This window comes from Durio zibethinus, chromosome 4, assembly GCF_047325235.1.
Source record: "Durio zibethinus cultivar Kanyao isolate XHJ-2024 chromosome 4, ASM4732523v1, whole genome shotgun sequence".
Classification (NCBI taxonomy): domain Eukaryota; kingdom Viridiplantae; phylum Streptophyta; class Magnoliopsida; order Malvales; family Malvaceae; genus Durio; species Durio zibethinus.
The window spans coordinates 30,555,586-30,571,837 of NC_143165.1; the positions used below are offsets into that span (position 1 = coordinate 30,555,586).

Genomic DNA, 16,252 nt, shown 5'->3' on the forward strand with positions numbered 1-16,252 from the left:
TATTTGTCCAAATATTATCAAATTTGCTAATGAGTCAACTTTATTGGTCACCTCTACTGGAAATAGTTCAACACCACAACATAATTCATAACAATATTTGAGACAAACAATAGCCATTCCATCAACACCGCTAATGCCAATGGAATTACCTTCCATTCCAATCAAGACTCCAACATCTTAGAGAACAATGCAATTAGCAAAAAGACCATTGTTACCAACTTTGCAACCATTAATGATGTCAAGAGAAGATTCTTATACACATTCTACCCCCGTTAATTCCTCTTTAAGATTGCTATTTAGCTCAATGTGTCCATCAACTATGACTCGATAGATTTAAACTTTAATTCAACTTTTCATCTTGAAAATGATATTGATTATTCCTCACAAGGTTGATTACATTCATTGTGTGAATAAATCATTTTTTAAATAAAAAAACTTTCTTTATTATTTTTATTTAAATTTAAATCATTAATGTAGATAGTGAAGAACTTATAGAGGTAGATAATTGTCAAGTTGAGTTTGATGGTGAAGAAAGTATAGATCAAGTGACATACACAAGTAAGTTACGAATAAGTTATATTATATTAGTTAAGAAAATAATTTAATTAATACTAAATTCAAACAACTATAAATATTATTTATAGAAAAATATCTAGAACCATGGAACTTTGGAAAACCCATAGAAGTTTGTGGAAGTTATGGAGCAATAATATGGTATAAAGAGAGAATTGATAAACACAGACATATGAGAAATCCAAGGTTTAGGATTTTGTCTGAATGGAAAAGTTTAACTCCCTCCATTGAAAGAGCCCCTTGATTTCTTAAAATGATTGCTTGATCATAAAGGAGGCCAACATGCTGTGAAATTTAAAAATAGCATTCGAGTGTATAACTCATTATTTGCATTCACCTCTGCTAGTAAGGTCATAGATAAGAAGATTAATGATGGTGGTAGTCCATATGTTTTTATAATTAGTGGACAAAACCATCATAAAATAGGCTATTTATTGCCAACCAATGATGCCAGGCCTAAATTTGCACAGTTGTATATATATGATACATAAAATGACCTGTTCGTGACCATGAAATCCAATAAATCTAGCAATAGTTTGGATACTAAAATTGTTTATGGCTTACTGGCAATGCTTGATGAGCACAACCAACTAGCAAAGGTATAGGACAACAAGAGATAGGTTTTAAGAGTCAGATTATGTGCCTATAAGTATCAAGCTGATTGGTACACGTAAAAAGGATGGTCAACAATATAATTTGCCAATTGCATCAGAAGTTGTTGCTCTAATTGTTGAAAATGGTGATGAATCAACAAGTTAAAGAGATATGGTTATACAAGAATGTGGAGGTGGCTTATGATGTATCAGTGAACAACATCTAAGTTTTATGGCAATGCAATACCCATTATTATTTCTATATGGAGATGATGGGTATCACATTAACATAATGCATAAAAAAGTAGAAAGTAGAAATTCAAAAAGAAAAAAACTTACCCAATGACAATACCATGCTTTTTTACTACAATTTTGAGAAAATGAAGGGCATACTCTAATTGGTAGTGGTCATTTAACCCAATAATATTTGGTTGATTATTTCACGAGCATACAAGCAAAAAGATTTAGTTGGGTAATGAGAAATCAACCAAAGTTACAACGTGATGTCCTACAAGGATTTGAAAATGCAATATCGAAAGGAGACACAATATATTTTTCTATTGGGAAAAAGATCATTTTGCCATCATGTGTCATTTGAAGTCCAAGGTATATGGTGTAAAATTATCAAGATTCAATGGCAATATGTAGATGGGCAGGTCTTTCAGATTTATTCTTAACTTTCACATATAACACCAAATGGCCTGAGATTAAGGAATTTTTGAAGTTAATCCCTGGACAAAAGCCTGAAGATAGGCCTGATGTGGTCACCAAAGTCTTTAAGATTAAGTTGGACTAGTTAATTAAAGACTTGACAAAAAGAAAACATTTTGGATGAGTTAGAGTAGGTTAGCAAATTTTATCTTTAAAGTAATTTATTTATTTAGTCTTTCTTAAATAACAATGACTAAAATTTACAAATATCTTGGTGTAATAATATACACCATTGAATTCCAAAAAAGAGGTATACCAATGCTCACATTGCACTTTTTGTCATTCTGGATGATAAGTTAACAGATGTTTCCTTAGTAGATCATTTGATATCTGCAGTGCTTTCCAATAAGCAAGTAGATCCTATTGCTTACAAAGCAATTGTTCAATTCATGATGCATAGTCTATGTGGAAATGCAAAAATGACATCTCCCAGCATGATAAATGGTCTAAGCATTAACCAAAAATAATTTTAGTCTCAAACAACTATTAATGAAGATGGATTTCTTATCTATAGACAATGGAATGATAACAAAGACTGTAACTATAAGTGCTATTGAATTGGATAATACATGGGTTGTTCCCTATAATGTCGATTTGGTTGTAAAATATGATTCTCACATTAATATTGAGTTAGGTAACCAGTCTAGATATATCAAATATTTGTTTAAGTACATGTGTAAGGGAAAAGATAAAACGACATGTTTGATTTAAAAGAATGCATCAATCGACAAGGAAACTGGTAGAAAAATTATCACTAAAGTTAATGAGATCAAAAGATACTTGGATTGTCATTATGTATCGGCTTTCGAAGCATGTTGGAGAATATTTCAATTTGATATACAACATCATGAGCCAAATGTAGAACGACTAACATTCCATCTACCACATGAACAAAATGTCATTTTTCATGATAATGAAGATTTACGAGACATTTTAAGTAGGCCAAATGTAAATAATACAATGTTCACGGAATGGATGCAAACAAATGAGTTGCATGAGGATGCAAAGAATTTAACCTATTTTGATTTCCTAACAAAGTAGGTTTGGTGCAAAAGTAAAAAGAAATGGAAACCTAGAAAGAGAGGAAGATATGTTGATAGATTATTTTATGCTCATCCATCTTTTGGACAGATATTTTCTAAGATACTTTCAATATCGTAAAAGGTGCTAGAGCCTTTAAAGATATAAAGACAATTGATGGGATTATTTATTTGACTTATAAAAATGCCTATAGAGCATTGGGATTGCTTGAAGGTGATTATGAGTGGCATGAAATGTTATGTGAAGCATCTTTATGGGCTATCGAACATCAACTATATAATCTATTTGTTACCATTATTTTGTTTTGTGAAGTTACAGAATCAAATGAGTTATGAAACAAGAATTGAAAGCTGCTTTTTGAAGATATTTTATATCAACAAAAAATGGCGTATAAACAACCAAGCCTAAATTTGACTCTTAAACAATTGCAAAACTATACTTTGTTTGAGATCAAGAAGATAGTGAAACAAAATGGAATATCATTAAAGGAGTTTAAGACTACTCTTTACCCTAATTTTGTGTTAGTCATTTATGAACGCAATTCTTTAGTTTTGGAGGAAATGAGTTATGATAGATATACATTATTATGGGATCATAATAACCTATATGATGGATTCAATAGTGAACAAAAAGTACTATATGATGCTATTATCCATTCTATGGACAATGTTAGTGGCAGATTTTTTTTTTGTTTATAGAAATGAAGGTACTGGAAAGACATTTTTATGAAGAACAATTATTTCTAAAATTCGATCTCAAGGTAATATTGTTATTGCAATTGTATCTTCAGGTATTGTTGCTTTATTATGGCTCGGGGGAGAATAACACATTCTAAATTTAAAATTCCTATAAAGTTAGACAAAGACTCATGTTGTGATTTTAAGCAAGGTAGTCCACTTGCTGAATTACTTTGTAGGGCAACTTTGATCATATGGGATGAAGCTTTAATGGTGCACAGCCATGCATTTGAAACTATTAATCGTATGTTATGAGATATTATGCATTCCAAAGATCCTAATTCTAAACAAAAGATTTTTTTGGAAAAATTTGTGATATTAAGAGGTGATTTTAGACAAATATTACAAGTGGTTCCTTGAGGTAGCAGAAGTGACATTATAGTTGTTACAACTTCTAGATCTGAAATTTAGGAACATTGTCAAATCTTTACTCTCTATTAATATGAGATTGAGAAATCAATGATGCAGCTCAATATTAGACTTTAGCCAATGGTTATTAAACTTGGGTGATGGTAGGTTACCTTTAGTAGGACCAAGTGAAAGTGCATATTCAACATGGATTAATATTCCATATGAGTTTTTAATTCCGCATGGGAATGATTCAATAAGGTAAATTATTGATTGTACAAATCCTAATTTGAAAAATACATTTAATAATCTGTCTTATTTAAAGGATAGAGCTATATTAGCACAAATTAATGAAGTAGTTGATCAAGTCAATACTTACATACTTTTAAAGCTTCTTGGTGAAGTAAAAAAATATCTCAATGCTGATAGGGTTTCACCTGCATTAGTAATGTTGAAAACAATCTATTTTATATCCTTCAGAATTCTTGAATTCATTTAAATTTCCTGAGGTACCTAATCATAAAATTGATTTGAAAGTTGGGGTTCCTATTATTTTTTTATGCAACATAAATCAAAGTGTTGGTCTTTGTAATGGTAATAGATTGGTTGTCACAAAATTAGGCTTTAAGGTAATTGAAGCTGAGACAATAACTAGGACTAATATAAGAGTTAATTGTTCATCCCTCGAGTGGAAATGCCCCCTTCATAATCAAAATGGCCGTTCACTTTAACATGAAGACAATTCCCAATCAAAGTATGTTTTGCAATGACCATAAATAAGAGTCAAAGACAAACATTTGAAAATGTCGGTGTGTATTTGTCAAAATCAATTTTCACTCATGGCTAATTACATGTAGCTGCTTCCAGAGTAACATCACCAAAGGGATTAAAAATTTTAATTGAAAACAATGATCATGAAATTCATTCGTGGACAAATAATGTTGTATACACTGAGGTGTTTGATGATGTTTTCCAAAGGTGACACACTTGATTTAATATGTAATTGTTTAATGTATGCATATATTTACAAATTTTATGCATTTTTATTCTAATTATATTTAATATTTAAATAATTCAAAATTTTCATTCTTTTCTTATTGGGCATGATGCAAGGTTACCAATACTTATGACAGATTTCAACAATTGGAGACCAATAAAAGGTTAAAGTAAGAATCGCTAGAATGTGAGATGTTGTGAATTTTTAATAAGAATGGAAAAGTTATCGGTTTGGGAAAGATTCGGTTGGATGAAAATGTGAGAGCTTTATTTACCTTAATTTGTACATAATAGATTATTCATTTTATATATCTCTAATAAAATTATTTAATTAATGTTTTCTTTTTTTTTTTTAACAGGATGGTCACATTCATGCAATGGCATTCAAAGCTTTGGCAGACAAGTATCATACATTACTAATGGAAGGAAATGTTTACAGGATTCATAACTTCAAAGTTTGCAATGTGCCTGGCTCCTATCGAACTTTGAAAAATGATTTGATGGTCTACTTCAAAGCCAATACATTTGTCAAGATTATTAATGGTTTGAATAGTTCACTTAAGTTGTATAAATTTGAGTTTTTGGAGTTTGATGCTATTCAATCACGTTATCTTGATAAAACAAATTTAACAGGTCCATTGACTTCAACTTTATATAATTCTTTTTTATTTTGCATTTTATATTAATTTGACTAATTATGCTTTGAAACTATTTGATTCTTAAAGATGTTATTGGAAAATTGAGCAAGATAAGTACAATCGTGAATCAAGATGTTCTAGGTGAAAACGTAAATAAAAAGGTATTAGAAATAAAAAAAATGCTAGGTATGCATTAAGAAATACTTAATTAGATAATGCATATTTGAAATTAATAGTTTAACTAACTATTTTGATTTTTTTCTCATAGTCAAAACTCAATGGAAATTACTCTTTGGGGTAGAGTTGCATATCAACTTGACGATAGTATTTTAGCAAGCAATAATGAAACTATCATATTGGTTGTGACATCCACTGTTGTTAAACAATTTAGAGGTAAGTAAAAGAAACTATATTTTAATTAATTTAGTTTTAATCCCAATTATTTAAATAATGTTTCTTATATTGAATATTTAATTTAGGTAAATACAATTTATCATCTACATTAGTAATAAAAGGTATACAAGAACTTGGATATACTTAAAGCTATTATAATTCTAAATAGGTACTTGCATATTTATCAATAGTAAATATAAAGTTATTTAAAAAATTTTGAAGCACAAAAAGGATATAATGATTTTATATCATTTTCGATGCAAATACAATCAAATTGTTGGTGATTTTCAAGTCCAAAAGTATCTGACACTAATAAAAAAAGTCATATCTTCCAAAGAAATGTTATTTGCAAATAGGAGATCGATAGTTGATATTTATCATGTCATGAATAACAAGTCATGCAAGGTAAAAAAATATAGACTTTAGTTAAATATATTTCAATTTAAATATATATTGTATTATAATTAAGAAAAATACTTCTTATTTTTACTACCAACGGGAGAAAAAGTTCACCTGTCGAGGTATTATAATGCAAATCGACATGAGGTATGTCGAGGTATTATAATGCAAATCGACATGAGGTATGGATGGTATTATTTGTCATGTTCAGTGCATACAAAAAAAGAGTTAGAAGTTGATGGAGGTTATCCTTGCAAGGATTGTGTACATCAAATCCAACTTCTAGTTGTAAGGTATCATTAAATTCCATCATCATTATATGTCAAGTTAAGTAAAATTTATTGAGATATTTTTAAATAAGTAACTTTTAAAACATAATCGTTTGGATATTTACTTCTTCTTTTTTTCCAATTTAAGGTAAGTTTGATTATTATTAATATTCCATCATAGGTACAAGTTAATTGTTAATGTATCGGACGAGCTTGGCAATGCACAATTTGTCTTTTTTTTTTTTTTTATGGAAAAGCTAATCGAATTCTAAAATATACAACTGAACAATTGTTTCAAATGAAAATTGAGGTTATATCATATTGAAAATAATTTTCTAAATTTGTGTGAACATCAATGTTGTTTAATTAAATGTATCTAAAACGCATTCACAAAAAGATGGAGCTGCCAAAGTGGAAAAAATATGGGAAGAGTTTATTGGAAGAGTTGATAGGCCATTCATATATATTTGAAGTAGAACTCAATGATTACAACCTTTTTCGAAAGTTTAAAATTGACTATTACACATGTTCATGAGATACTTTATGCAGAGGAAAGTTGGCATTTACTTGAAAAAATACAAAAGGTAAGTAGTTTAATACATTTCATTAAAACTTTTTGCCAATAATTTTCTTAAATAATTGTTTATAATTTAATACTATTATTTAAAATTTAAAACTATTTGATTGTAGTTTTTATAGGAACATAATTTTGTATCAAATGTCAACCCCAAAACAATTGAAAAGGACAAAGATTTGGAAAGCCATATAGATACTGAAGATTATGATATTATTGAAACTCTTACAAAAAAAAATATATACACAAGAGTAAGTTATCACGTATATTATTTAAACATTTAAAATCATTATTTCTCTTAAATAAATAAAATTTATCTTAAAGGTACATAAATTTGCAGGTATACAAAAATAATAAAGAAGCTGGAGATCATGCAAATTGAATAAAGTTCATTTGAAGTGATAAGACATTTAGTTTTTATTTAATATTTTGTTAGCATAATTAATAATATTTTTTACAATATCTTCTAGATATTTTTTCTTCCTCCAATATTATTTATCATATATTTTAAAGTATATTAATTTGTTAATTAAAATTTTTATTTTTATTATGATTTGATATTTTAATTATAATATTATATTATATATATTTTGAACATGTTAATAATTTAATAATATTAATTTTTATTTTTATTTAAATTTAAATAAAATAAAAACAATATGTGCATCGCACGAATAGCAAGCTAGTTAAAAATATAATATTTAAATGGGAGGTGGTTCAAATTAAAGATGAGTGATAAGTTTGCTCTATCAAATTTATTGAACATTAGATCAACCTAAGGTTATTAATATTTTACCGCACAACATTTTGATTCTTTTTGAAAACAATATATATCGCAATTAATTGTTTAGGTATATTATTTTGAATTTTTTGATTTAATATAAATATATTTATAAATATACATAGATTTTTACATAATACTACTACTAATAATATGCAAAATAAATAAGTTTAAAAGTATAATAAATAATATTATCAATTTATTATGATATTTTTGAATACTTAATTTGATTATATGATAATTAAAATAAATTTTTTTTTTCGTGTAAATATATATTAAGATAAAAATACAGAGATGAAAAAGAAATTAATTTTAGTTTTAGGACTTTTGAACTTTAAAGAGGGAGTATAATTACTTTCTTGAAAGGGATTGAATATTTATGAATTTTGATTTGAAAAATAAAGTGTAAAAAAAAAAAAAAGTTCTAGTAAAAAAAGAGAAACTCAACTTTTAAAATTATTTTATTCATTAGTTTTATTTTTATTAGATTAAAAATAGTTAAACAACAAAAAAAATAAATTAAAAATTATAAAATATATTTTACGTTTACTTACCGGTTAAAGCAAGTAATTTCATCGAAATTTATCAAAAGTAGTTGAAATAAATGAAAACAACCATATTATTTGGTACCAAATTTAATATAAAAACCTACCCTTAAATATAACTATGTTTTGGTATAATTAGAACACATCAACCTATATGATCTCTATCGAAACAAAATTAATAATAAGGATCAATATTTTTTTTTATTAGGACTATCAACTATAAATAAAGAGTTATAAACTAAAAATCATCGTTAAATAAAATTTGAAGGAAAATCTTAAACCGTTCAAATTTTTTATCGCCCTTCTCGAGTATGCAACTATTCATCGGAGTCCAAAAGGGTTAGGGTAAGCCCAAAATTCTATGATCTTGACCTGGCTATGTTGAACCCAAGCCCTTTATATTCGTTTAAAAGTTGATCTTAAGTCCTAACTAGAAGCAGGCGAAGGATACATGTCACTTGTTTTCAAGCTTAGCCCGACCATCAGTCATATTCTTTCTGTCTTTTTTTTTTTTTTTTTTTTTGCGTTAAAGGCATCGGTAATTTTCAACTTTCAAGCTTTTATTGATGAAATTCTTTCGCTTTTTTTCTTTCCTTTTATGTAGATAAACTTCAGTTTTTTTTTTCATATATATAATTCGTTTCTGAATAATAAATATGCTCGGTAATATTCCTTTACATATTAAATGTTTTATGATTTTATCATTTTTTAATAACTTAATTTAAATAAAAAAAGTAAAATATGAAAAATTATTTACAAGTATTTTTTAAAAATATATTACTATTAATAAAAAGGTAGAATATGAAAAGTTAGCATATATAATATTATATATATATAACTGTGATCTTATATGCTTAAAGGGTTTCTTTTTTAGAAAATTCTTGGCAAAAATTTGATTTTTTTTTCTTTTTTAGGAGGTGGATCCAAGGCTAAAAGGGTGATGGAGGATATAGGGTTGTTTAAGCGAGGATGGAATGGTTACAATCTAATAAACATGTATTTTCCGAGGCGAAAACAGCTAGCTGTTGGTTGTTGTTGAGATAAAATGGGGTTGTTGATGGAGAGGTATTGGCCAATGGTTTGTAGTGAATGTGTTAAATTCTGGTAGTTTTCGAGGTTGCTTTTGGTTTATTGGAATGATTGTGTGGAACGGAGAGGGTTTCAGTGATGTATCAGATTAGATTCAACTTCGTCGTTTATTATAATGTGAAGTTGTTTCCTCAGCTCGACTTATATGTCTTGCTTGCTTTATGTACTTCTAAGTATGGTATGTCTTGTTTCATGTTCTTTTTAAACCAGTTGTGCTTGTTTTTACATTTTGAATATCCAGGTTAATTATTCGACCCTTTTCAAGCTGATTGTAGACTTTATATGGCTTTGATTAGTTAGATGTTGGGCTTGTTAATTTGATTGGAACGAGCTAAAATAAAATTGAGATAATCGATTACTTGGATTTTATATTTGTCAACATTGTTATATCTTTGAATTCGAAGTTTAACTCATTTTATTCATACAATTACTTTAAAAGATGACATCGAATAAATATAAGAAAGGAAAAATTCTTCAACAAGAACAAAGAATTGGGTTTTCGTTGGTAAAGTTTCATGCTTGATTGCTTGATGTTGAATAGTGAAAAATGAAAATGTAAGTAATTAACTTTGTTTCTCAATTAAAGTGTTACAGGTAAGACTATGAGAAAAGATGCTTGGACGAGAATTTTTGAGAAATAGTTGTAGAAACTAAGTATGAGAATGTTTAGTTTTAAAAAATTATCCACCTTATGCTATGTCAAAATAGATTACTGTTTTCTTTTTCTAGTTTCTACATATACATACCTACATAGATGTGTTTGTGTACGAAAGGAAAATAAACTACGGTGTTTATAGGAAGATATAAGGAAAGCAGAGATAATTTCAGTAGTTGTTTTGCCAGTTGATCTGTTTGTATATGAAGTAAAGCTGGTCATGTTGGCTCTGCCGATGGAAACTGAAAGGGAAAGTTTGCATAGTGACAAGGATCACAAGACCAAGAACTGATGAAAGGATTTTTGTCATGACTAATTGTTTGAGTGAGACACTGAATTATGTTACAAGCTGTGTTTACCATCTTAGGCAAACACAATTAACTGTGGGTTTAGTTTTATCGAACCTAATAGGCAAACACATTAATTGATGAAAGGATTTTATATGCTTTGCTATTTTGGAGTTAAAAACAAGTAGGATGCACTACAAGAAAATGGAAGATTATTGGTAGTTTTATAGCAGTATTTCACTTACAAACGTCACTAGTTTTCGTGTTTTTATAAAATTTAAGGTATTTTTTATCAAAATGTCATAAAATATTTAAATAGTAGCCTTTTTACTTATAAATGCCAACCAAGATAAAAATTAATGACGTTTATCGACTAAAACGCCTTGAATAATCTTCTCTAAGAAATTGGAGTGATTACTGAAGGTATTTTTTTACAGAAAATGCCTTGAATAAACTTGTTATAAAAATGGATAAGAGATTACTAAAAGCATTTTTGATAAACAATGTATTGAATAATCCCTTCATAAAAAAATGTAGGCAATTATTGAAGGTATTTTCTACAAAAAAAATACCTTCAATAATTTCGCTAAAAAATTAGAGAGGATTATTGAAGGCGTTTTTTTATCAAAAATACCTTTAATAAATATCTTATCAAATTTTGAGGATCATACAATTGTTAACTATAATGTCGTAAGTTTAAACCCTCATTTTAGCATTTTTTGAGTTTTTGAAGGGATTATTTGTAAAGGATTATTCAAGGTGTTTTCTGGGCAAAAAAACCTTCAATAATCCATTTAAAAAATTTTGGAGATAGAATATTAAAAGCCTTTTCGGTAAGAAAATGCCTTTAATAATCTATAAAAAAAAATTGGAACGGATTCTTGAAGGTTTTTTTGGCAAAAAGAACCTTAAATAATCCACTCAATAAATTTTTATGAGGAATTATTGAATGTGGTTTTGGTAAAAAAGCGCCTTCAATAATCTATACAAAAAATTTGGAACGAATTCTTGAAGGCATTTTTGGTCCAAAATACCTTCAATAATCTACTCAATAAATTTTTATGAGGGATTATTGAAGGTGGTTTTGGTAAAAAAATGCCTTCAATAATATTTTGTTAAGGATTATTCAAGGTGTTTTCTGGCTAAAAATGCATTCAGTAATCCCATCAAAAAAATCTTGGTTTAATTATATATGTGAAGTCAGTTATAGGTTTATGCCCAAAAAATATTTGGTTTATATATGTGATACTATGAATTACATCTTAGAATTTACATTATGAACATTGTTGTATTTCAATAAATTGACCACACATATGATTTAAAACTGTTAACATTGCCATATAAATATATTTTTCTCAAATAATCGTACTCAATATATGTGTTTTCATATAAAACAAATATATATCAATAATATTAAACCAATACCTCAATCTACAAATTTAAATTATCCATGGCATGTTAAAAACATTATAACAAATGATTCTCATATAATTACACTCAACCAACAATGTCCAACCTCAAGGTTTATCAATAAATGATAATACATACTCATACCACTTCTTACGGACTTTATCAAGTTCATCTACCATGAAGCTTTCTTTACGCTCCCACTAAAAAAAAAAAATCAGAAGTAAATGTTAATAAATGAGAACATAATTTTGCTTTTTTTTTTAACATATAATAACTTTATGAAATTTATACTAACCTTGATGGTGTGGTCATAAAATCATATAAAACTATCTTTCTCATAAAATGAAAGACATAATATCCACATTCAATATATTCAAGTTGACGAGGTACATGAAAATTAAATTTAGCGGGTTTAGGAAACATTTATCTATATAAACTCAACATAAAAGAATAAATTTAAATTTCACATTTACCTGTAATGACACATATTTTATCTTTGCCTTCTTGTCAAATGTAGATATTACCCTAAATTAAAAAGAAAAAAATTATTTAATACATAAATAAAATTACTTATGAAGAAACATAAGATATATAATATAATAGCATATAATACCTCTTTATAAAAATTTTAATTTCGGGATTAGACATCACCGTTGATTGAGCCAAATTAAGTAAATATGGTGTTAAGAAATTGGTATCAATCACAATAAACTGTCAATGATTACTGCAAAATAATAAGAATGATATACTTAGATTAGGCATCATATCATATTTGGATAAAGCTAAAATAATTATTTGTATGAATATAACTTACTACGCATTATACAGGAGTAAATAATAATTAGCCTATTTTTTCATGCATTCAATCACATGATTAGCATGAAAAATGATTGTACCACTCTGCTCACTAATGAAATTGGGGTCAACAAATCTAGATTTGTGGGTTGTCGGTCTCGTTTTGACCTCTCTATATAGGAAGCTACACGATAATAATCAATAATACAAGTTAGTAATACACTATAGTATAGATTAATATATATTGAGTTTGCATATTTGTGTTTATAAGCTAATTTCATATAAGCATCAATATCAATAGCTGATATTTCATCCAGTTCACAAAATTCTTTAACCTCATCCACACCAATGTAAAAAAGTGACGATCTATCAAATAACCCATCTTCAAACTCAATGGTTATGCAATTTTCTCTAGATAAATGATCGAGTGAATAATTAGATAACTCATCCATAGTAGCTTGAGCAAGGGTCATACTTTGAGTTCCAACATCCTGTTACAATATAAAATGAAATATAAGTATTAAAATCAAATTAATAAATATAATAAACAAATAAACATTAAACTTATAAATAAAATCATACTTCATGGCAGTTAGCAAAAGTTAGGTTCCTTGGCTGACTTGCAACAAAAGCTTGTCCTAGGTGCTATCCGATTGGCCTACAAGCATATTATGCTGCATTGTTGCCAACATGGCCTCCAAAGTAGCGAGTCTTTACTGTTGCTTATTTAGGCATTGCTCATTGTCACCAAGTCATTATTGTTGTTGCTCAATTCATATTGTGCATTTGTCATTCGAACGGTTTTGGGTTGATTACTAAAAAATTTTAATAGCAACATAAATTTACAAACTCCACAAACTCGATCATGTTTTTCTTTAGTCCTAATGCTAAAAACAATGGATCTTTGCCATACTGGGTTGTCGGTTCACTGGATTTAACTTTGGCAACATAATCATTCTAAAAGATAATAATAAGATAGGCTGTAACAATAAATCTATACAAGCTAGTATAGAATCATGCATACAACCACAATGCCAATCATATGTGATTTAATGAACAGTTATACATACAATCTTTTTAGCCAATTCTTCGATTACTTCATCTACAAAGGATCCATTCTTTCGTAGATGTCCTTGTTTCCAGACATCCTATCTAAAAACTTCAATGCCAAAGCTCACTGATTCCTAATAAATTACCATAATATAAGAATCAGAATCTATAAAATAAATGTTCATAAATATTCATTTATGAATATAAAACAAGTATGATAATACTTATAAGCTCATACTTAATATTTGCATATCCCTTTCTAATTGTCTGATGGTGATATATTTGTTTTTCCTGAATGTTTTTTTAGTTTGCTTTGGTTTTTTTACAAAAGAAAGAAATTACATAAATCACATATAAAGATATCAAATATATTGCATAAAATATTATAAATAACTTTTTTTTGTAATGGGTTTGCATACTAAGAAATCTTCTGATAGCCAATCTCGAACAAAATTTCTCCAATCTTCAACACTTATAACATTTGCATATGATGTAGGTGGAATAGCCAATACATCACCTTGATTAGTGAGCAGTAAAATATATTGGGCTGTCAATCTGTGTTTAGAGTCTCTAAATGCTTTTTCAACAAATTACAACACAAGCTTTTTACATTTAATTGGAACATCAAACCATTCCTAAATAATTTAACACAATTATTATGAACACATTGAATTTCAATTAAATGATCATTTAACAAATTTTATGAAATAGTTTAATAAACATACCATAATTGACTCCTATATACCATCCTTTAGATTATTAAGAGCCCATCGTCAATTGGTGTATGTAATTGAAATGCTACTACAGATGATGACACCAATATGAGTAGCCAACTTAGTAGCTCCATCAGACATAGGCTACCCACTTTGATTGAAATCTACATGAATTTTTGTGTCACTCACTTTAGTTTGTTTATTTTGTCCCCTTTCTTTTCTTTTTTAGCCTACAGTGTGTCTTAGTAGAAAGAGAAGTATGTTGTTTGGAGTCCATAATACCTGATTTTGATCATAATTTTATGAAATACACCAAACTATCTGTCTAAATTTCACACTGTACGTAATAAAATACGACCAATATTATACTACAAAAACACCATTTAGCAAACCAATCAACAATGTGTTCAAAAACACCATTCAAGAAACCATTCAGAAATACCATTCAAGAAACCATTTAGAAACACCATTCAGCAAACCATTTAGCAAACCAATATCATACAATACCATTCAGCAAAACAATATCATATAATACCATTTAACAAACCACAATATTTAAACCAAATTACACAAAAATACCATACATGTAATGAAAGGTGCTTGGCTAACTAAGGTTACGGTGAAATAAATAAAAAATATATATAGATGTAAATAGTAAGGAGCCAAAAAAACTACCTCTATCGAAGAATATAAATAATACAATAAACAAAAAATAAAGGTATACCGATAAATAGAGAGGTGTACGTCATTGAGTTGTTAAAGGTCAGCAGCGACGATAGAGATAAAAAAACTAAAAGTCAAACTAAAAGTGTTTAAAGGGCTTGGTTTGGTTGATTAATGGAATTTTTAATCATTCTTTGTAATAGCAGTTTATGATTCTGAAGTTCAAGACAGAGGAATTAATATAAAAATAATAAGTGAAAGCATTTTTTTGGCAAAAACGCCTTCAATAATCTCTTTAAAATTTGACTACTAACTTATTGAAGTTATTTTTACTAAAAGACATCTTTAATGATCCTAAAAATTTTTTAAAAAGAAATTATTGAATGCATTTTTTTAAAAAGCACATTCAATAATCCTGTCCAAAAATATTATGAGGAGTATTGAAGGCATTTTATAAAAAAAATACTTTCAATAATTTTCTTTAAAAATTTTGAAGAGGAAATTATTTAAGGCGTTGTTAGTCAAAAATGCTTTCAAAAATCTCCTCATTAAAATTTAAGGGGATTATTGAAGGCATATTATGCAGAAAACTCCTTCAATAAATTCTTTTAAAAATTTTGAATGGATTATTGAAGGTATTTTTGGTAGAAAATCACTTTTACTGATATTTTCCTCATAAAAATGGAAGGGATTATTGAAGGCGTATTATGTAAAAAATGCTTTAAATAAATTCCTTCAAAATTTTTGAGGGAATTAATGAAGGTATTTATAGTCAAAAAATGCCTTCAATAATCCCCTTAAAATTTTACTACGAGATTATTAAAAGCATTTTTTACTAAAATATACCTTTAATAATCCCACAAAATTTTTTAAAAAGAAATTATTGAAGGCATTTTTTTTTCAGAAAATATCTTTAATAATCTAGTCCATTTTTTCAATACCTTGTTTATTGGAGGCATTTTCTACCAAAAATACCTTCAATAATCTTGGCC

General features: G+C 27.7%; 1 pseudogene; it reads left to right on the forward strand.

The window, feature by feature from the left end:
* The first annotated feature begins 1,082 nt into the window (after positions 1-1,082).
* LOC149519323 (uncharacterized) lies at positions 1,083-2,085 on the forward strand (annotated as a pseudogene).
* The last annotated feature ends 14,167 nt before the right edge of the window (positions 2,086-16,252 follow it).